We start from the raw sequence: 24940 nt of genomic DNA, 5'->3' as shown, positions 1-24940 counted from the left end.
CAATCAACAGCACAGCCAATGGCTACTGCAGCTGAAACTGTCACTAGGTAACAGTTGCCAGGCACATGCAGGCTTATAGACTTACTCGGCAAGCTCGGATCAAGATTGACAAGAGAAGACAATGCAACTGACCGATCCTTATAACATATTAATGGCATGTGTGAATCTCCAGAGGTAGTCTCCTGATAGCATTTGTAAAGATTATTTCCTATGGACGGGACAGAAAAAAACAAAAAACCAAAAGCACTGGGATACACCTTTAAACCCTGTAGAGAAACTACCACGAGGTACTATGACACTAAAAAGTCAGCAGAAATCTAACGCTCACTGGCAGAAAAAACGTATTAATTATTAAAAATCAGCTAAGTCTTTGTGAACTCAAGTGATATAGCTACTATTTTTACTCTCTAAAATATAGTTATATTTTGATTAATAGAAGTTAAGTCATTTAATAATCCCTCCAATCCCCGCCACACCCACAATAAATTGCTGAATTTGATGTTTTAACTGTATAAACAAAGCACTGGAACTAACACCTCTATGATAAATTCTATTTGGGGAAATATTTAAGGTCAAATGTGAATTCTGAAAAGTAGGTGTTAGAAATAAGTAGAATGACCACTTACTCCACTTTTTATTCTAATATGAAAACACTCAGAGTCAAAGAATTCTGTCATATGGTGATTGAGCTACTCATACCCAGGTTAGAAGAAAACAAATTAAGCTCCTTTACCTGAGGGAGGTGAAAAACATTTCCATTTATTTTGACTTAATATAGACAAACATTCTCTATTTTAGGCATATTTCTTATGGGGTCAGCACTTTTCTTTAAAGTGACTTAGAACTAATTTACAAATTATTTCAGAATTAAATAAGGAAAATTAAGATGAAAACAGAAGATAACTAACATCTGTTGAGCACATTCTGTGTGCCAAGCATTATGCTATGTGCTTTATATATTTTCTCTCTATAAAAACCTTAAATCTTTATGGAGTAGATACCCATCATCATTTTCCAAAGGAAGAAGGTGGGTACTAGAAAAGGTAAGTATAACTTGCCTACTAGAGTCATGAAACTAGTACTGAAATAGGTCAAAACTGTCATTCCTAACACCGTATTGATGAACCCCTCTCTCCCTCCCTTTCTTTCCACTGATGGCTGCCACTAAGGAAATGTCTGAGAAGAATTATTTTAGCTTTCTTTTTTTTTTCTTTTTTAGATTTCATTTAAATTCAAGTTAGTTAACATATAGTGTATTATTATTTTCAGGGGTAGAATTTAGTGATTCATCAGTTGCATGTAACACACAGTGCTCATTACATCAAGTGCCCTATTTAATGCCCGTCACCCAGTTACCCCCTCCCCTCACCCACCTCCCCTCCAGCAACCCTCAGTTTGTTTCCTATAGTTAAGAGTCTCTTATGGTTTGTCTCCCTCTCTGATTTCATTTTATCTTTTCTTCCCTTCCCTTATGTTCATCGATTTTGTTTCTTAAAATGATTTTTAAAGAATAGAAAACACTATTTTTTACTCCATGTTGAACTGCCTTACAGGAAGGCCATATTATCGTTAAAAATCTTCAGGGGCTTAGGTGAAATATAGAATGCAAGCACATTTCTCATTACCAGAATAATTTATAAAACAAGGTAGAATAACAATCGTAGAATGAGTACCATGTTGAGGTTTGAAAGTAAATATTTAAATGTAATACAAAAGGCTAGAAAGGTCCTATTTTACGGGGAAGTATTTTGACTTTTAGGGATACCTAAAAGCATTAAAATCAAACAGGACTGGATTTAAGTAACATTCTTTTACAATAATAATAAATATTCAAAATAAAAATTACATTTGATAAATATTCATGAATGCAGACAGATCCCATACCCCATATTAAAAAGACTTAAATACTAAGCTTTACTACAAAACCATCGAAAAATAAAACACTATCAATTATTAAGTTACCTACATCACCAAAATCTAAATAAACCATTTACAAGGATGGACTTTACATATATTTTTTAAAAGATCTATTCTTTTTCTTTTCTAAAGATTTTTATTTATTTGAGAGAAAGAGCATGAGTGGGGGGAGGGAGAGGGACAGAGGGAGAGGTAGAAACAGGGGCTCAATCCCAGGACCCCGGTATCATCATCTGAGCCAAAGGCAGATGCTTAACCAACTAAGTCACCAAGGCACCCCTAGACTTTATGTATTTTTAAAATAGCTTTGAATGTCATATTTCCAAAATCAGGGAAATGACAAAAAGTCTCACAGGGAAACTCAAATACTAAATTGCTTTAGTTTGACACATTTAATTCCAAAAACTATCACTGACAGGGATGTGAGTCTACGAATACTCTAAATAATCCGCAATTGTACATGTTTCCAAAAGTACATGACAATATGAGGGAGTTCAAGTACAGCCTTTGATGCACTAGGCTTCCTGCTTTCCTTCTACCAGCTTCCAAAAAAACTTCAATGGTTCTAACAAGATAATTTTCTCTTTTTTAGAGATTGACTTGTTCCCTCACTTTTTTCCCTTTCCATCCTTTTTTCTGACATGATTATAATAGGAACTAATTTATAATGTGAAGCTCTAATAACAAAAAGGCATTAATATCATATATTGACATAGCTCATTACATAAAGCATTCTTCGTTTTTAAATTAGGCATAATTCTCTTCATGTTAGGGGTCATTAGGTGTTTTATTATTGCCATTCTTATTGCAATCATTATCAACGACCTCCCTCTCCTTTCAACTGATGAATGCTAGTTGGGAAATATCTAAGAGGAATCATTATTTAGGATACTTCAGAATTACTTCTAACAGCTAAAACTATAGCTTTGTGAGATGACACACCCCAGGTGTTAGATTTCTTATTTATACCTTAAGCATGTTTTATATAGTCTTTTATATATATCAATATTTCATCATTAAACATCTAAGCATTTCAGGTAACTACTTAATAGGACCTAAACAGCAAAGTAACAGAGGGACATCAGCATCAATGGCAAATAAGATAAATAGTAGGTAATGATTACAAGGAGAACTACACAACCAATATAATACTGTAAAAAGTAAACAAATATACAATAAAAGGGTTTTTTTTTAACATTTTTAAAGGTACCAAAAAGTACATACATTCAGAATGTATCTATTTCTTCAACTACTCCTCCCATCTGTTAACTTTTCTCTATCTCCACTGCCACTGCCCTAAGCCAGCTGCATTATCTTGTGTGTGGGCTCATGCAGTGGCTTCCAGTGTGGCCTCCCTGAGTGCCTCTGGCCTCTCTTCAATCCATTATGCATAGACAGAATATTCTTTCCAAAATGCAAGCCAGATGATATCACTCCCTCTTAAAATACTTCAGTGTTCACACTGCCCTTAGGATAAAGTCCTAACAGGTACTATACAATCTGTTCTCCACATATCCAACCAATCTTATTTCTTTTCTATATTGTTTAAGATTAACTAACCCCCCCATTCTACCCATTCCCTGTCCCACATATATTTGCTATGTTCTCTACTGCCTTAGGACATTTGTACCTGCTGCTTACTATGCCATCACACTTTTTTTAGTTAATTCAGATGCAACCTTCAGATTTTGTTCAGATATCACTTTCTCACAGATACCTTCCTTGAATTCCCGGATTAGACCAGATTCCATACTTACCATAGTTTATAATGATCTGGTTCATTCAATTCTGTCTTCCTAACTAGATTGCAAGCCCCATGAGGCGAGCAATACCTGTCTTATTCCTCATTATATCTTAAGTGCCTACTCTACACTGTTGGGCATAAAATTGGAGCTAAACAAGTGTTTAATATAACTTTAATATAAAGCACATAAAAATAGCTTGAAGAGTCTATAAGAAGACAAAAAACCCACTAATAACCAGTTTCTGCGAAGCTCAGAATACACAAAGTTCTTTGCAATCCCCCTTGAATGACTACAAGCTTCACAAGCAATTTATAAAGTACATAACGTAACTGCAGAGGGAGAGCAATTAGCCTCCTAATATATTCAAATTAAGGGCAATATCATTCATTTATACCTCTACCTAAACCAAATTCAATATGAATATTTGACTAGTGCTTTGAAAAATCCTATCTAGCAAGAGATAATGATTATTGACTTATTTTAAGAATGACAAATGCTACAAAATGCAGTATCAATACATTTTAATTGTAGTATCAAAGCAACTTGGTCTAAATGCTAAAAAAATAAACCATCTGAAGTAGCACATATTACAACCCACTAATTTAGTAAACTCTCAAGGACAGAAAACAAGTTTATATTATTAACTTTATTTCGTTATGACAAGTTATTAACAATTATAAATATTTAACAAATACTAAGTGAGTGGCACAATAGAAGAAAACTTCCTCAACCTGATAAAGACACTCCATGGGAAGACCTATAGCTAGCACGATATTTAACGGTGAAAGAGTAAACGCTTTCTTTTTAAGATGAAAACAAGACAATGATGTCTGCTCTTACCACTTCCATGCACTTTGTCCTGGAGGTCCCAGCCAGTGTAACAGGCAAGAAAAGAAATAGCTAAGCCATACAAGAATAGGAAGACATGGCTGCATACATAAGAAATAGTTTAAAAATCTACCCCAAAGACCATTAGAACTAACGAGTAAATTTTGTCCAAATACAAAGTGAAAACACAAAAATCACTGAATTTCTATATACTTGCAACAAACTATAGTAAATGAAATTTTAAAGCAATAAACCATTTACAGTAGCTTCAAGAAGCAGAAAATACCAATAAATTTAACAAAAGATGTGTAAAAGACCTCTACCCTGAAACCTACAAAATTAAAAGGTCATAAGTAAATGGAGAGATATACTACCTTTACGGGTTAGAAGACTCAATACTGTTAAGAATGTTAGTTTTTCTCAAATTAATCTATGGATTTATTGCTATTTGTAGAACTAAATAGTTGATTCTAAAATTTACATAAAACAAAAAAGGGGCTGGGGTAGCTGAAACAATCTGGGGAAAGGATTTTTTAAAAGCTGGAGGACTGGCACAATCTGATTTCAGGACTTACTATAAAGCCACAGTAATCAAGACTGGCATAAGGATAAGCAAATCACTATAAAGAATAGAGTCCAAAAATAAACCCACACTTACCAACTGAATTTTAAAAGACTAAAACAAGTCAAGAGGAAAAGAAAATCTTTTCAGTAAATGTTACTAGAAAACTTTGGATATCTGGGGAAAAATTAACTTAGACCCCATCCTCATACTATACACAAAAATATACTTGAGATAATCACAGATCTAAACATAAAAATTTAAATTATAAATACACAGCTTCTAGAAGAAAGCATACTAGAAGGAGAATATCTTCATGACATGTAAGTAGACAAAGAGTTCTTAAGATATAGAAAGCAATAACTATAAAAGTAAAATGTAATAAATTATACTTAAAATAAAAATTCTGCTTTTCAAAAAATATTAAAATCAGTAAGTCTAGGAGAAAATTTAGCAAAACATATTATCTAGCAAAAAATTTCTTTTTTTTTTTTAAAGATTTTATTTATTTATTTGACAGAGATAGAGACAGCCAGCGAGAGAGGGAACACAAGCAGGGGGAGTGGGAGAGGAAGAAGCAGGCTCATAGCGGAGGAGCCTGATGTGGGGCTCGATCCCAGAACGCCAGGATCACGCCCTGAGCCGAAGGCAGGCGCTTAACCGCTGTGCCACCCAGGCGCCCCCTAGCAAAAAATTTCTATCTAAAGTTAATAACTGACTCATATAATTTCTTAGTAAAAATACAAAGACCCCAATTAAAAACGGGGAAACGCTGTCATAGGTACTTCACAAAAGAAGATATATAAATGGCCATCAAGAAAATGAAAAAGTGCTCAGCATCAGTGGTCATCAAGAAAAGGCAAAGTAAAATAACAATGGGATATAACTATATGCCCACAAGAATAGCTAAAATTAAAACACTGCTAATACTAAATATTGGTAAGAATGCACAACAACTCACAACATTTGCAGCAACATGGACGGGACTGGAGGAGATTATGCTAAATGAAATAAGTCAAGCAGAGAAAGACAATTATCATATGGTTTCACTCATTTATGGAATTTAAGAAATAGCAGGAAGATCGGTAGGAGAAGGAAGGTAAGAATGAAGGGGGGGTAAACAGAAGGGGGAATGAACCAGGAGAGACTATGGATGCTGGGAAACAAACTGAGGGCTTCAGAGGGGAGGGAGGTGGGGAATTGGGTTAGGCCGGCGATGGGTATTAAGGAGGGCACATATTGCATGGTGCACTGGGTGTTATATGCAAATAATGAATCATGGAACATTGCATCAAAAACTGGGGATGTACTGTATGGTGACTAATATAACAAAATAAAAATTATTAAAAAAAAAGAATGCACAACAATTCAAACTCTTACAAACGGCTAGTGGTAATGTAAAATGGCCCAACTTTTTTTTTATATTATTTTTTTCACTGTTCTATTAGTTTCAGGTGTACAATATAGTGATTCAACAATTCCATACATCACCTGGTGCTCATGACAAGTGCACTCCTTAATCCCCATCAACTATTTCACCCATCCCCCCACCTCCTTCCCTTCTGGTAACCATCAGTTTGTTCTCTATAATTAAGAGTCTGTTTCTTAGTTTGTCTCTTTTTGCCTTTGCTTGTTTCCTAAATTCCACACATAAGTGAAATCACATGGTATTTGTCTTTCTCTGACTGACTTGTTTCGCTTTGCATTATACTCTCTAGCTTCATTCATGTTGCTGCAAATGGCGAGATTTCATTCTTTTTTATCGCTGAATATATATGTATATATATATATATGTGTAAAAAATATACATCATCTCTTCTTTATCCATTGATTGATCAATAGACAATGGGGCTGCTTCCATAGTTTGGTTATTATAAACAATGCTGCTATAAACCTAGGAGTGCATGTATTCCTTTGAATTAGTGTGTTTGCATTCTTTGGGTAAATACCCAGTAATGCTATTGCTGGAAGATAAGGTAGTTCTACTTTTAACTTCTTGAGGAAACTCCATACTGTTTTCCACAGTGACTGCGCCAGTTTGCTTTCCCACCAACAGTGCAAGAGGGTTCCTTTTTCTCCATGTCCTTGAAAATGGCCCAACTTTTAAAACTTTGAAATGGGAGTTTCTTATAACATTAAACAAATCTACTCACCAGTTCCAACCAATCAAAATGAAAACATGTATCCATAAAAAACTTCTATAAAAATGTACATAGCAGCTTTACTTTTAACAGCCAAAAACTGAAAACAACCCATGTATCCATCACCAGGGAAACAGATAAACAAATTGCGGTATGTCCATATGATTCTGGAATAGGTGAAACGAATTTTTGATAAAAGAAATCAGAACATAGTTCCCTCATGTGGGGTGTGGATGTGCATGTGTGTGTGCGTGTCTTAACCAGAAAGAGGTACTAGGAAACTTTTAGGGATGATGGAAACATTGTGTATTTCGATATCCGTGGGTAACATGAATGCATGTATATCAAAACTCATCAAAATGTGACATTTAAGATCTGTGCATTTCAATTATATGTAAAATCTGGCCACAAAAAATGATAAAGCTATGACTGCACTTGCGTGTTTTAAGGTGCTCCAAATTATGTAAAACCACCAAATTAGAGCCCTGAACTACTTGAGCAAATTTTAAGGTGTTGCCAGGAAATCATATATATTGATGTTAAAAAAGAAAAATACCAGAATCCTCCAGAGCAATGTCCCATCAACAATGAGAGTTACTGTAATCTCTAAAAGAACAGAACCCAAGGAACAGAAGAAGTATATCTATCCTGTGTCTACTTTCACACTCTCTCCATCAGTATACCTGACTCATGGTTCAGTGTTTGTACTCACAGATACAACAGCCCAGATGAAAGTGAGACACTGGATGAGAAAAGACTCTTATTAAATGCCAGTTATACAACACTCTGAGACTGCCCTAGCTAGCTGGGATCTAAGACAACTGGCCAAGAAAGCAAACCTTTTGAGAAATTTCATTATCTTTAATCAGTCGCAACGGAAAACAGAGAAAGAAAATACTAATTTACATGTATGTTTAATTCTTAGTGGGGGAAACCCTCAAATAATATATATAATTAAAATCAAATTAATAGGTCAAATAGTATGCAGAGCAATAAATAAAACCATGCACAATATGCTCTTTCTTTACATTTTCCCCAAGTTAGGCTATTACTTTTAACAAATATTTATTATATTTGAAGACAGGATAAGACTATGACTTGAAGAAAAGAGCACAGGCTCTAGCATAAGCCAGATTTGGGGGGGGAGGCACACTGTCTGCAGCTCTTATTAACTGTAATGCTGTGGGTTTATCATTCTTCCCACGTGTCTCAGCTTCCATCTGTAAAATGGACGTAAATCCTACCTTTGAAAGTTGGTTATGAAAACCAGAAATTAAAGATGAACCATAAAAAGCACACAGCTGTTCATTCAAAGCTCATATAGTAAAGGTAAGCATATTCTTCATTATCAATAGACTTTTTGTTTAATCATTTCTCCTTCAGAAACTACACCCACAAGTAACCTGTTGAGATTAGGAAGTTAATAACAACTCTTCCACTTTTCTACTGCATTGCCATCTCCCCCCAAACTCCTTTTAAAAAGTATATTCTTAAACACGATATATGCGCCTGACCATGCATCTTAGGAAATTTATATGATCAGCAACACAGTAATGTAAAAATTACTAAGGTTTAGTCTGTAAAAACCTCAATTTCACGGATGCTGTAATTCTCAGATAATGAGGATTTCTCTTAAATTTTTAAAATTCTGCTTCATTCTATGAAATTTTACATTTAAATCTTTATAGGATGTATCATCCACTCCTCTGCCTTCTTAAACTGAGAATTCTGAACATAATTAAATTTTGCCTGGTAGGCTGGGATCATCACTATTAGCATCAATGAGAACACAGTCTTATGATACAATCATACCTTTGTAGCTACTAGATTACATTTACATGTATATACAGGTATAGATACACAGGTTTTATATAGAGAGAGAACTAGACAGACTTGTTTAATTTCCACAAGTAACCAGGCACCTAGAAAAGAACGGAGCTCCCATATTTTCTGACTCTATTTGCATAGCAAATATAGCAGTACTCCTCCTTCCTCTTCTAATTTGCTTTCCTTAATTTTCTAAAGCTTAAATATCAGAAATTAAGCTTACAAGAATTTTTCTCAAAGAGTAAACACACAAGTACTATTCTATGAATAAAATGCCATAGCTCAGGCCTTCATTGTCAGTTATTTCTGGATAAGTGAAGTGGTAATGGAGTATGGCAACAGACATGATAAATACACTTAAAAATAACACAAGAGAAAAGGAAGTTCCAAGCTTTCTTACATCTTCCATGTAAGAGCTATCCATTAATCATGTTCTTCTTTTACTTCATGAAACAAATCTGGAAATTAAATTAATAATATTTTTATATCAATGAAAACCCATCAAATATTAATAGTATGTCACAGAGAGGGTTCAATATAGCCACCTTCCTTTAAGTTGAACCTTAAAACATCTCCTGCAAAGCTCTGTCAAAATTATACAAAAACAGAATAGCACAATTACATTTTAAATAATGGGTTCACATTATAGGAAAGAAATGTTGATTCAAATTCTTTTTAATTGAAAGAGATTTTTCCCTTATAAAAGAAAATTGCTATTTTTTAAGATATCTTATTGTTATGGCAACTGAAGTGCTAAAAATAATAAAGAAATATCAAAGTTGTTATAGCAACTAGAATTTTAAAAAGCCATGAAGTGTAAAATAATCAAACCTTTACTTGGCTTGAAATGCAACATCTATGACTCAGTTCTCAAAAGAAAACTTGAAATACTCACGCTCTTGTCTTTACCAATTATCTCTAAAGTCCAAATTAAAAAACAAAAAAACAAAACTTCAGCCTAACAGTTGAAATATTTTTTATATTCCTCAAATCCCTCATTGTTCTATACATAATCAACAATGTCTCTTTGATAACCATACAAGTTACCAAACTTCTTAAGTAGCAGGAAATGCTGGTTACTCAATAAATGCACATTGAATCAAACTCAACTATTCAGAGTTCGTGCAAAATCTGGATTTTCTGGTCTTCTAACGTTTCTTATCTCTAATCTTCACTGTTCTGCTCCAGAATACACTAAAGGTCGAAAAGATCTCTCACTGACTAAGTGCTTTGCCCAGATTCATCCAATTAGAGTTCAATTAGATTATTATTTTACTGAAGGTCTATTGCATGCTACGTATGGTATGAAGTTCTGGGAACTTTTCTCGTAGAAGTCACAGTCTGGTAGAGAACGAACTAAAATAGGTCAACATCACTGGAATGTGAAGTGCAATGAAGGGATATAATAAGATTATGAGGAGAAAATTCATGAAGGTTCTATAAGCAGTGGTAAGGTCTTTAAGGATTTAAACCAGGAATAACATAAATTGATTCTTTTCCCAGAGACAGCCAGATGAAGAAATTAAAATTTTAGATTTACATGCTTTGCACTAGAAAATCTAGGTTAAGTCTTCACTTCCGTAGTTTCATTTGTTCCTTTCTAACAACTAATGACCAAGATTCGGGTGACAAACATAGTAACAAATGGTGCTAACATAGCACGTTTCTCCAGTATTTATGCACTGAACAGAACTGACTGGGAACAGACCCCTATGTATGTTTCTCTGCTTTATTTGTACTCTTTTTTAGTATACTTCCCCCCTAAAAATAATTGGCTTATTTTTAAAGTAGCTATGGTCTATCTTGTGAGCTAGTAAAGACACCTTGAGAAGCTCAGACTGGGCTCAGTGGGAAAGTGGGCCTTATTTCCCTTAGATACAGACAGGGAGAGCTGCAGTGCCTGTTGGTGTGGAAAGCCTCCCGTGGTATATATGGTAGAGTCTGATACCTCTGCAGAGAGAGGATGCTTACAAAACCACAAACTCTTCCCTTACCTGCCTTACCCAATAAAGAAGATGACTAGTGATAATCATTACTATTTTGATCCTGAACCCGTTATAATTCTGTTGCCTTTTAATAAAATGAATAACTGGTATTGTCCTTTAGATAAATAATCTAAATGCCTTATTTTATTCTTAATCTGTGCTTATCAGTATCGTACAACAAAATCTTATTTTTCCTAATTTTTACCAAAAAAGGAATATAAGCACTCAAAAACAGAAAAAAAGAATTTAATTTTACATAGTTGTACTGAGTGCTTAGACTGTACCTCCAAAATAAAAGTAAATTATTCAATAGTTGATTTGGTCATTATATTTAACACTGTAGTAATCTGTATCCATGTAATGCCTGCATGATTAATTTGTTTATGCCACATATATATAGTGTCTATGTGTCTGCATATATCATACATTTTGTAATATTTCTCAAACTGGGGTCCAAGGAATCTTCAAGAGTATATCTTTAGTGGTCCATGAATACTCTGTAATATTTTTTAATTTTCAATTTTATTTCCACCATAATCTAAAAGTTTTACCAGAAGTAGACTCTGATAAACTGAACGCTATCTCATAACAAAGTATTGTTATGCAATATTGGTGCCAAGATTTATTGAAGCATTTACCATTGTGCTGGAGCCAGCTAGTTCTTAATTTGTCGCAGGCTAAGAAAATAGTACATAAGGAGGTTTAATATGTAAATAACGCACCAAATGAAGGTCACATGACCTAACACCACACCATACAAGTTCTCCAAGTGGGTTGCAAAAGCCTGCTGGGAAAACTGAGTCATCTGAAAGCAAATGGCCCCATAAGCATGCTGAGCTCAGAAAAAAAACCATATCATAGCTATCAAGATCACATTCACACTGCGAGCAGCAATTTAGTTTCAGGAAAATAACCTAAACCATAGCATTAAATTAATACCATACAGTATTGGCATTAATAGCATAAATGTATATTTTTATTGCTTCTATTACATTATGATCACGAGAACTAAAAATATAGAGAGCTTATATTCAATTTTACATCACCACACATTTAGGTAACAAAATAATATTTACAGTCCCTAGTGGTGGAAGAGGATTGTTAAGGACGTTTCTTCACCATGAAATTGTGTGGTCTATTATTCAATGTTGAAAACCCTGACACATATAGTTGATATTCAAAAGATGTCCTTTAATAATGATGATTAAGTACTCTGGCAATACAAGTGAAAAAGGGGCAAAGCTAAAGAAAACTATTTAACTAGGTTGATAAGAAACTAACAATTTTTGACTCTAGAGTGCCCACGAAGCTTACTGAAAATGTCCAATTACAACTCATATGAACAGATGGAAAAAGAGTTACAAGAGAGAATATAATTACCATAAGATGCTCATTTAAACATACATTTGCTTTTACATGAAAGCACTAAAGAAATGTCTTGATTATTACCCTTTCCTTCACAAACTTCCCCCTACACCCTATCACCACTCTGTACATTGCACTGTCAGCTCCTAGACCGAGATAATTGTCTCATTTATCTGTGTATCACTCGTGCAGCCTAACACACAATGCTTCAATCATAGATATTCAGTACATGTTTGTTGAAAGGATAACATTTCTGTTGAGCCAGCACTTTCTCCCCAAAGATCTCATAATGCTTCATAAGCAGATATTACTGACATTATAAATATACTGCATGACTTACTCCAGATCACATTAAAAATACGATGGAAGAAGAAAAATCAACAGAAATGAATGAAATGAAAACCTTCTAACCCTGAGACCAGAAACGTATTAACGACAAGATCATTAAGTGTCTGTTGCAGGGGCCTAAAATAATTTACTTTACTTAGCAATTTAATTCACCGACCAACAAAGGTTTGAGTGAATTTAACCATCTTCCTTACTATGTTATGAGCTCTCTGAAAATATCTGTCATTACCGTTATCCTCAGTGGTGTGCACAATGCCTGACACACGACAGAAGGTAACGATATATGCTAAATAAATCAAATTGACTGATTTGTGTTCCTCTCCTGCTAAATATCAACACAAAAGGTTATTTCATAAAGCTAGAACCTAATCTAAAATAAAGAGCAGGATTCTCTTAAAATAAAGAAATTAGGGTGGCTTAAATTCACCCAGAATATAAAGCTTTTCAGAGAAAAGCTAAAAATATTATACTTTCTCATCATCCTTGGGTCATGTTATGAGGGAATAAGGAAAATGAGAACTCAAACGAATTGACCTACATCTGCCAGTACAACTTTATTTTTCGCCAGGCAGTTTCAAAGCTAAGTGGCTAAAGTGATTAGGTAGCATAGGGAACAACTCAGAACACTAAGCCTTTGACAGAAATCACTTTTAAGAGACAGAAATTGAGAAAGGAAAGAACAAACCTATTATGCTGTTTTCAAGACATGCCTAAAAGAGGAATAAATGTTGCTAAACTGGCAGAAGCCTGGTAAGAAAATGTCTCTATTGAAAAGGATTTGAGATCAAAGAAGAAAATGTGATTAAAAACTTGAATTAGAAGACTGAAGTGGGAATCAGCAATCAGTTCGGTCAATTTGGGGGCCCACGAGGCAGCACCATGCAACAGTGTTTACAAACTCCTGAGCTGGGGGATAGGACTTGAAAAATGAACACTCACACACATATATACATACAGACATACACACATTCACAGAGATTCAGTGTGCCTGTTAATCTAACATTGACATCTCCATAATGCCAGCTTCAACCCAGCAATAGTCTAAATGCTTCTGGCGTGACCACAACACAGGCTAAACCTTGGTAAGTGAGCTCTGCAACATGGACTCATATTAGAAATGTTACCATCCTCTGCTTTCCCCATTCACTCTCTCACCTACCCCTGCTTTCAGGAGCTGAAATAAACTGGTACACAGCAGTATAAAAAAGAAAGATGAGTTAGAGAGATAGTTATTTAAAAGTTAAGCTTTTCTGAGAAACTGTAATTTTGTTCAAAGAAAAAATACACCTTGGGTTAAAAGTAGATTCTCATAGGATTTAAATATGCCAGTAAGAAGCTAGAATTAATTGGGTATTTAAAACTCAGAACACTAACACCAAATACTTTAAAATCAACATTTACTCTAGGAAAAAAGTGTTCACAGAATTCTGTTCAATATCCAATATTCTGAAGTTGCTTATAAGGTAACAATGAGATAAATTAACCTCTGATTCTTTTCTTTTCTCTTATCATATAGGAAATATTTCTAGTGCTATGCCTTTTGAATAATATTAAGACCTTGGAGTCTTAATACTCTAGTCCCTCCACAGTCTTCTCAGGGAGAAGGTACATATGAAGATGTACTTGTGATAGAGTAGTTTTAGAACATTTTAGAAAACAATTTATCCAATATCCCTAGTCTGTCTTTATACTTGGAATACTCGATAGCCCTGTTTAAATGCTTGCATATACAAATATTATCTGGGCATCAAAAGATGACTGCAGAAATGTGAAGGATTCCAGTTATAGTAATGGGTTGGAATGACATTTTCCTTAATAACTCCTTTTATAAATGTACCGCCCAAGCTGAATGTCATTATGGGACTATTTATAATTTAAAGCTTTCTGTCAAGATGATTTTATGCCCTGACATGGCTCTGAGTAGGCTGAAAACAGCTGTATGCCCCAAGGGAAAAGAAATTATTGGTGTTGTTCAAGAGCAAAGGTATTAAATAGGAAGTATTTTGAACAGAACTTCATGAGAATAATGATGGCTAATTGATTGTAACATACAGTAAAATTCTGCCAGTCAATCAATAAATTTCAGTAATAAATGTTACTTTACCAATAAAGTTTTTTCCCTCTAAGTAGATGAAACTTAATTATAAATATAACTCTAATCCTTTGAGCTTCCTAATAAACTAGATGCCTGGCACTATTACAATTAGGGTTTTTGTCTGTGCACAAAATGGGTATTAAAAAAGTTTTAGAAATTTTCAAAAAACCATCTATCCAATATTGCTGGAATATCACTATATCTGTAAATTTTAACTTTGCATAAATGAGTTTAACCAATATGAAAAGAATCAAGAGAAAATGTCAATTACAGAGTAAAATGAGGACGTACTATATTTGTGGAAAACACTGGTATAAACTCCACCATTAATAAAAGACAAACAGAATAATCAGACTGAGGTGTTTGTTTTTGTTTTGTTTTTATTATTCAGTTTTTAATCTACTAGAATAAAAAATATTGTTTAGTTTGCTCCTTATATTTCGGGGGATTTTCATAAGAATCTAAGCTGGTGGGGAATTCTGAACACAATTATTGGAAATATTCTTCACGGCTCAGCCAAATGCTACTAGAAATGAGAGAAGAAAGTTCTAGTCCACTATTTATTGGATGACAGAAAGTCCCAAAGGCCTAATCTGTCTCACTTATAAATGTGATGCTTACCAATGAGGCATGCAACAGCAACACTTGATGCTTTTTCAAAGTTGTTGAGAGTCCTGAGATTTTTACATTCACAAGGGTGCCTATTAACAACATCATTAATGTGTGTTGGGACACAAAGACCGTAGACATAACAAAAAACTACTGATAAAAAAAAAATAACATACTACAGTATCTGTTGGTTATACTGGTCAGATCCTATTTACAGCAAACACTTAACACATTCTAATGAAAAAACTCAGCATGACAAAAAGATTCTCAATGCTGTGGCTGATGACCTACACATCTCAAATAATATTCAGTGTGTTAACAATGCTTCTTACCAACTAAAATAGCAGCAACAACAAGAAAAGTAGAAAGTTCTCTATTATTTGCTTGCACTGACCAACAAGGACAATTTAACCATTTTTTCCCCTAAATGTTGGCTTATTCTAATTCCACAAAAACTTGCATTCCAATGGTATACAATTTTGTAACAATATAATGCCAATAAAGTGTTAATCATGAGCACAACTGGAACATAAAGGTCGTCTATATACAAGTCAATAAGATGCCTTAAAGGCTGAAATTTATTCATGTTTTTATTCCATAGCAGCAATAAGACACTTCAGAAAGTGTGATCTCAAGGAGATGACTGCACTGAATGCAGTTTAAGTTACTCAGCACCTTTTTGTTTCCTTTATAGGAAGCAAAGCACCATTGCCCAATTTTGACTTAAAATATGGGTATTGCACCCCTCAGTCGTTAAGCAGCTGCCTTTGGCTCAGGTCATGATCCCAGGGTCCTGGAATCCAGCCCTGAGCCCCGCAGCGTCTGGCTCTCTGCTCAGCGGAAAGCCTGCTTCTCCCTCTTCCACTCCCCCTACTTGTGTTTCCTCTCTCTCTCTGTCTCTCTTTCTGTCAATAAATAAATAAATATCTTTATAAAAATACGGTTATTGTTTGTTTATTTAAAATATGGCTGAGATGTCATAAAGTCTGAGAAGTACATGATAAAACATTTCTAAAAATTAATATAATGTGTATTTTTATCATTATCAAAAAGCATTTAGTAACTAAAGAAATACAGAAATTCATGGGCTCCAGGCAAGAAATGAAGGTTAAATCTGCATTTTACTAATTTTAAATGCCAGGCTGAGAATGGAAAAGCAGCAGAAGCTACACTATGAGCCATTATCTCTAGTAATCCTAAGGGCATGAGGGTAAGGCACATAAAGGTTATTCTTTTCATGCCATAAGTACCTCTTGTTCTAGGCCAACACTACTGAACACAGCAATTTTACATCCCCTCTTTGATAGTGGGTCAGAAAAAAAGGTATATCCTATATTCTAGGTAGGCCATAAAAACATAGACACACGTTTCCTTCATTCATCATTCAGTAAATTTTTTCTTGATATCCTACTGTATACTATGCTTTCTTTTTGAAGTCCTTTGGTTTTGGTCAAATACATCTTTTCTTAAAAACTGAAGTGACTTTTCCTTTAGGAACAAGGGTGCTTACATCTCAGATCATTTGCCTTTGGCCTACATATCCCAAAATAAATATATATTTTTTCTGGTTCTGAAAAGAGAGAAAGTTTAGTTTCAAACAGATGTCATATATAAATCAAAAGTAAAGTGAACACTCAGTCTACCTTCTGTATTTAAATTACCTAGAGAAGTTGTTTCAAAATTGGATTCAAAGGCTTGGCACAAGATAGGATACGACTTTTACAGAACAGTACTCTATACTAGAGGAAGGGAGGAAAGAAGAGGAAGCGAGGGCAGAAGGGAAGAAAGGAAGAAAGGAGTGTGGAGGGAAAGAAGGAAGCAAACAAACAAAAGAAACCTTCAAAACACCTCTAAGAGGATTACGTAGAAAAATTATCAAATATAAATATTTTTAATGCATTTTCATCCAAAAGCATATTATTTAGCATTTTAAGTAGTCCCTTTGGCCCAGGAGTCTTTTAAGTTTTTGTATTAGCTGATTCATAAATCAAAATACAGATACAAGACACTTTGGAAATATTATTCAGTTCATTTGGAGACAGAAAAAGGCAGTTTTACTCACAGTACATTTTCCAGAAGAGAATAAAAAAGTCCAAAAGACATGTGGCGATATTACCAAAAGGATTATTTTTGTTCATTATCTGTTGATTCAATAAAGTGTTAAGTGCTTCCTACAATGTCAGAGATGCAGTTTAAAGATACTACAGAGAAATGTTGGGGAGATATGTTTATATTCTATATTGTCATAGTTACCTATAAGCAAAATAAGGTATTCTGGTACAGAAGAATGGACACAGAACTTCGTTTTAGAGATCTAGGTACAGCTTCGTATGTTATAATTACCATTTATGTATCCCATACAAATAAATTCTTATACCTCTGGATTTCTCATCTAGAAAAAGAGTCACACACCATTGTCTTGCTTATCCCAGATGGTAAGTTAGAACATCAAGTAAGAAAATATTTATGAAACATTTGGGAAAAAAATTATACAGTATGCTAAAAATGTCACTATTTTTACCAATAAAATTTCAAAAAAGAATGGATACCTGGACTATATAAGATGATTTCCTGGAACTTCTCTTGGGCTTCTATTTCCACATCAATAAAGGGATGGGGGATTATCACTGGTCTTGGTATTATAAAAGGCTTTCATGAGGATAAAATTAGAAAGTATATAAGAAAATTTGGGGCACCTGGGTGGCTCAGTAGGTTCAGCATCTGCCTTAGGCTCAGGTCATGATCCCAGGGTACAGGGATCGAGCCCCACATCGGGCTCCTTGCTCAGCCTCCCCCCTGGCTTGTGTTCTCTCTCTCACTTACTCTCTCTCTCTCAAATAAATAAATAAAATCTTTTTTTAAAAAAGAAAGTATATAAGAAAACTTTATAACTAAGAAGGGCTATTTCTATAAACTGAATGTTTGTGTCTTACCAAAATTCCTATGTGGAAATTCTAGCCCCCAAGGTGATAGCATTAGGAAGTGGAGCCTCTGGGAAGTGATCAGTGCCCTTACAGATGTGGTCCAGAAAGACTGTCTTGCCTCTTCCACAATGTGAGGACAAACCAAGAAGGCATCCTTTACAAACCAGGAAGTAGGCCTTCACCAGACACTGAATCTGCTTATGCCATGACCCTGGACTTCCCAGCCTCCAGAACTGTAAGAAATAAATTTTTATTGTTTGTAAGCCACCCCCTTTATGGTATTTTGTTATAATAGCCCAAATGGACTAAGTCAGCTATGACATATAAATGACTGTTCTTATTATTACGAATTCTATTTTCTATTTTTAAAATTTTGGGAAGTTGTTCAAATGTTTAAAAAGTTACTTAAATCTTGATGATCCTTAATAAGCAGGTACAGGAAACCTAGACACAAGATAATTTTCACCCAATGGGCAGAGAAGATATTCTAGTTTGTTACACTTACAATAAGCCTCCAAACTGGAAGAAACCACAGAGAGCTCTCTTTTTCTTATGAAAGTAATCCAAAGTATGTGCTCTTAAACCAGATAACTCTCTTGTTTACTATAACTTTGGGCAAGTTATTTAAAATCTTTATGCTTCAATAATAGCACTTAAATAACTATAAATAGCAATACTTAAAAATGAGTTCACACAATCAATAATAAATATTCAAAAGGATTAGCTATTTTATTATACACCACTGACAGCATTATCAAATTTCTACCTTCTCAGAGCAGTATGATACAAAGCCTTTATACAAATCACTCTTGCTTCCCTTCAAAAGTACTAAAAGCTGACACACATAAAAAGCTGTGCTTCTAGTAGGACAGCATAAGCCCTAACAGACCAACTATAAGCTCTAGACTAAATACAAAGAAACAATTCACTGAGAGCTCTGAAGAGAGGAAAAAAGGATATTTTGAAGAGGTAATCCAAACTTGGAGCACGGGAGCATCTGAGGTAGTATGCATTTTTTGCAGCTTTGACCTGAGGGCAGGCCACCGTCACAATGTAATGCAAGGTGGCTGACGTTCCAATAGAAAGTGTACTGTCTTTCCTGACTGAGAAGGCGGGGTCAGGGCCCAGCATAATCACAGTTGCCACAGAGTAAAGAAGGAAATAATGGAAAAGAAAGAGCCAGAGATTGAGAACCCTAAATTCCGTGTATAATATCTCACAAGTGTCTGGGTAACCTCCGACCCAAGCATACATGTGACAGACTACAAGCTGGTACGTTCAAACTGAATGGACTCAACCAAGAATGGGGTTCCTAGTCACCAAGGCAAGACAGGGCTTAAAATCTGAATAAAATCAAGTTAGGCGCTTGCTAAACAAAAAGCCAATACTCTCCTAATGTTCACAATTTCCAGGACAGAACTCCAAAATTATATGACAAACAAGTACCAGGAAACTGTAACACATTTACAAAGGAAAAGACAATCAACAGAAGCCAACCTTTAGATGATCCATATTTGAAACTGTCAGACTCTGAAGCAGCTATAAAGCCTATGCTCAGTGAAGTAAAGAAAACTATAATTGCACTGAGTAAAAGCAGAATAAATTTCAGGAGAGAAAATGAAAATATAAAAAAGATCCAAAGGAACATTTTAGAATACAAACATAACATTAAAATTCACTGGACGGACTTAGAATCTGAGATGAAAAAAAGAAAGACTAATTGAACTTGAAGAAAGATCATCAAAAATTATCCTACTTACAGAGGAAAGAAAAACAGCTGAACAAAAAAAGAGAGAGCCCCAGAGATCTGAGGGCAATATCAACACACAAAATCCTAGTAGTAGAAGAGAACTGGGGAGTAAGACATATTTGAAGAAATAATGCCCCAAATCTTTCCAAAGTTGGTGAAAGACATAAATTCACAGATTTTAGAAAGTCTGTGGTCCCAAAGAGGACTAACATGGAGAAAACTGTGCTTAGGCATATCATAATCAAACTATAAAAATCAAAGTGAAAAAGAAAATCTTGAAAGCAGCCAGAGAAAAACAATATATTACATACTGCAGAGCAATGATTCAAATGATACAGGACCAGCTATATAATTTTTTAGTATCAGGGCAAAATGAAAACACAGGGCCCATTGTTCAAAACTGTTAAGAATTTCAAGACAAATACAGGAGAAAATTTAACCAAGCACCCAGCCTCCGTAAGTGTGGAGCCCTATGCAACTGCACAGGTCACATGCCAATGAAACAGACTCTGAAGTGACTATGTGCTTTCATCAAGAATGAGAGAAATCAAAGGAACATTTTCAAAATACTGAAAGAAAAAATCATCAACCCAATAGTGTATATCCAGGGAAAATACCCTTCAAGAATACAGGCAAAATAAAGACATTTTCAGATAAAGGAAAGCTATGTTATCAACACACCTGTACCATATGGAATGCTAGAGAAATTACTTCAGGCTCAAGAGAAATGATACCAAAGAAAAACCTGAATCTTCAGGAATAAATGAAGAGCATGAAAAAATAGTGATAAATATCTGGATTTTCCTAAATATTCACTGAAAAGTTTTTTAAAAGAGTCCTCTGGCTGCAATGTGGAGAACAGGCTGGAGTAAAGGGGGTGAGGAGGTGAAAATATTGAAGTGGGAAGACTATTTAGAAAGCTATTGTTGTCACATTGGAAAAACATGTGATTGGACCCAAGTAATGGCAAAGAAGATGGAGAATGCCCATGTTTGAATCCCAGCTGTAACATAAAACTGATGCTCTTTCCAACTATACTAGACTGGAACAGGAAAAAAGTACAAATTATTTTCTCAGTTTGTGATACTAGGAGAAAATAAAGCCAAGCTTAAACTTCATTCTGTCCTGGAAAAGTCCCTAGAAATATGTCCACATCATTATATGCTTTTGCAAAATTTGCAAAAAAAAAAAAAAAAAAAAAAGGGTTCTTTCCTTAAGGAACTCTCCCACCCCAAAATTATGCTTCAGGCCCAACAAAACCTGAATCTACATTGGATATTCAAATACAACTAAGTAGCATAAAAGGGAGAGATGAAAGGCATATTAGAAATAAAAATTAAGCCGGTTTGTAAAACCTCTTGAGCATTTAGAATAATACTAAACATGACCTGAAGGACGAGTGCCATTTAAAAAGCACTCTCACAAAAAATAAATAAAATAAAATAAAATACTCTTATAAATTAGTAACGTTTGACCTAATGTTCTCTAAGTCAACAACCTAGATTAATAATAATATATAGTATGGTCAAGATTCATATAATTATGTCTATGTCAGTGATCAAATATGTCATGAATAATATCTAAACTCATTTTCTTCCTGGGAGTGATTTCTAAAAAGGAATACAAATAAAGTGGCTCTTTCGGTTAAGGCATTTAGTATATGTCATTTCCTTTCCACAGCAAAGGCACTGGGCAGGGTTCCTAGAGGACTATTTGTCACAATATATTTCTGGCTACATCTTTACCCATTTCCAAAAAGAAAAAAAAAAAATAGCCCTCCAGTAACCTTAAATTCTGTGTTAAGCTACTATATCCATGATAGAATATTTTAAATTAATGTGGTCGGCTTTCACTAAAGAACTCTTCTCTCAATATAACCCGACAGAAGGAATGGGGAATAGGACTTGTCTTCCTGGGAAATAAAATGTATTAAGGTTTTAAATGTGATGGGTCAAGTAGTATGGGAATGAAGATTAATGGAAATAAAATTTAATTCTTATTCTTCGGGCTCAAATGGAAAACCTAAAAGGCTCTATACATTTTGAGAATGAAAGAAAAAGCCTGAATCAAAAATGAAAGTAGACAGCCAAAACTCAGGAGGGAAAAATTGTTCAGAAAAATATCTACTTCTTTGATTCTCTAACTTTCCTTCCTTCTTTTCCATCAAGTACAAGCCAAGTATCAGATGATTTGTATGTTATATAAAGCATAAATTAAGAAGAACTTAAAACTTATAAGGCAACTGTGTAATCCACTGTCATGATTCTCATTTTATATTTACACGGTATTCTTTTCATAAGAAACTATAACTATTTTGGTTTTATTTTAAATGTATACTTTATTCATTTTTTTTAGAGAGAGAAAGCACACACATGCACACATGCATGCATGCACATGGGATGGGACAGAGGCAGGCGGCGGGGCAGAGGAAAATGGAAGAGAGAATCTTAAGCAGGCACCATGGCCAACACAGAGATCAAGGCAGGGGCTCCATCTCACACCCTTAAGATCATGACCTGAGCCAAAATCAAGAGTTGGGCACTTAAATGACTGAGCCACCCAGGTGCCCCATAACTATTTTAGTTTTTAAACCATGTTGTCACAATCCCTATCAAAGTACCATCAGAATTTTTCACAGAGCTGAAGCAATCCTAAAATTTGTATGGAACCAGAAAAGACTTCAAATAGACAAATGAATGTTGAAAAAGAAAACCAAAGCTGGTGGCATCGCAATTTCAGACTTTAAGCTATATTACAAAGCTGTAAGCATCAAGACAGTATGGGACTGGCACAAAAACAGACACACAGATCAATGGAACAGAATAGAGAACCCAGAAATGGACTCTCAACTCTATGGTCAACTAATCTCAGCAAAGCAGGAAAGAATATCCAATGGAAAAAAAGACAGTCTCCTCAACAAATGGTATTGGGAAAACTGGGCAGCTACATGCAGAAGAATGAAACTGTACCACTTTCTCACACCATACACAAAAATTAAACTATATTGTCTTGGGGCACAGGGGTGGTCCCATCAGTTAAGCACCCGACTCTTGATTTCAGCTCAGGTCATGATCTCAGGGTTGTGAGATCGAGCCCTGTGTTGCGAGTGGTGCCAAGATTCTCTCTCTCTCTCTCCCCCTCTGCCTCCCACCCCTGCACTCTCTCTCTCTCTCCCTCCCTTCCTTTAAAACAAACAAATCCACTACATTGTCTTATAAGTCCATAACAGTAATAGTGTTCAGTTACGATCTCTTTATCATAGTAAAGGTTTACCCATGATTGCAGAAAAAATTTAAAACTATTTTATACTAAGTATTAAAATACATTGTGACTTTTTAGCTATTTCTTTCTTAAATAAGGCAGAAATAATTACATGCATTTATTGAGCTGATAATCATTTAAAAAAAACTATTTCAGAAATATTTTAGAGTTTAAGGCCTAAGACCTAGACCCTTGCTACTCAAATTGTTTCATAGATTACTAGAGGTATTGGCATTCACAGACAGGTTGTTAGAAATGAGAAATTGCAAGCCCTATCCCAGACCTACTGAATCAGAATCTACATTTTAACAAGATTCACAGGTGTTCTGAATACACATTAAGTTCTGAGGTCTGTCCTAGATAACGTTTCTGACCCAAAAAAAAGTCTATAGTGAAATTAAACCTGAAGGTAAACAAACCAAGAACAAATGATCGAGTATTGACTCTGCTTTGATTAAATCAAGACTTGCAGAGAGGTATGGAATTGGCACTTGAGATTATATTCTAAGTTTATACTCCAACAGAATCAAAGTGACATAATGTTGGCATTTAGATCTGCTGCCCTATTTTTACTGGACTAAGCCCTCCTTAAAGACTCTTTGGAGTGCCCCTGAAGCAACATCGGAATCCTTGGAGAGCCCTTAAAATTATTACGATAAACATGGGTTTCTCTTATTTTTCAAAGAGGTTTCACTGCTATAGGCTTTCTTAGAGAACATCTGTATCTCCAGAATAAAAAAACAAAGTCATTATTTAATTTGTAACCATTCTCTCAAAGTATTATTATGCTACCAGAGGACCCCCATATTAAATAACTGTCAATGACTTAAGACCCTACTGAATTTGGTACAAACTGAATAGAATTTAGCACCAAGAGAATCTTTCCTCTTATATGGTAATAAAATCATTCTACATAGAGTTCCATTAACAATATCAGTGCAAAGAGTGAATGCCTATGAACATAATAAATGAAAAAAGCTTGTATTTTTATAACATAAAACAGTATCATTTATAGCTCAACAATCAAGTATTGTTGTCCAGAAAAACTTAAAAGCCTGATGGGAAATTAAGTGATCTTCATACTTGCAAATGCTGGAGACTATTTTTGTTAAGACTGTCGGAATTTACTAACCACAATTATGACATACAGTCTAAAGAGTGTAATAACCTCCTTATCATGTTAATTAATTGTTCTTCTCTTTTAAAGATCTATTGTGCTGTCTAACTGAGCAATAATTCAAGTAAAGTGCCCCAGAAAAAAACCACTTGGGTTCCCATTTTCGAGCCTAGTTGGCAGCTCTGAGCCTTGCCAATAGCCCCGACTCACCCTTTGTGTCCTCTTCTAGAGGCTCGTACTCTACACACAGCTTCATTAACAGTGGGCTGAAAACAACCTTGGGTTGAGTGTTTTGTTTGGGACTTACTTGGCCAGGACCTTTTGAACAGGAGTTTCCCCAATGAAGTACTAGATATTATTTATGTAAGAATGAGCTTTAAAAAACAACAATAACAATAGCAATCGTCTTTCAGAAATTTCTAACTACTTTGTAGCTGCATGACTTAACCTGATGATAAAAAGTTAT

The 24940-nt window shown here is 34.8% G+C and overlaps 2 protein-coding genes across 11 annotated transcripts in view; both read right to left on the bottom strand.

Moving 5' to 3' along the window:
* The window catches only part of RABGAP1L (RAB GTPase activating protein 1 like), a 722910-nt gene that overhangs the window by 462503 nt on the left and 235467 nt on the right, over window positions 1–24940 (bottom strand). The gene's annotated exons all lie outside the window — the stretch shown is intronic.
* Window positions 1–24940, bottom strand: part of GPR52 (G protein-coupled receptor 52) — a 39227-nt gene extending 14287 nt beyond the window's left edge. The window contains exon 1 of the mRNA XM_048225201.2: window positions 1–24940. This exon is cut by the window's left edge and continues 14287 nt beyond it. The gene's annotated coding sequence lies outside the window, so the exon portion shown is untranslated.

Source organism: Ursus arctos, unplaced genomic scaffold (genome assembly GCF_023065955.2).
Source record: "Ursus arctos isolate Adak ecotype North America unplaced genomic scaffold, UrsArc2.0 scaffold_2, whole genome shotgun sequence".
In the NCBI taxonomy this organism is placed as follows: domain Eukaryota; kingdom Metazoa; phylum Chordata; class Mammalia; order Carnivora; family Ursidae; genus Ursus; species Ursus arctos.
Note: the sequence above shows the minus strand (reverse complement) of the source record. Positions and strands in the feature narration are given on the sequence as shown.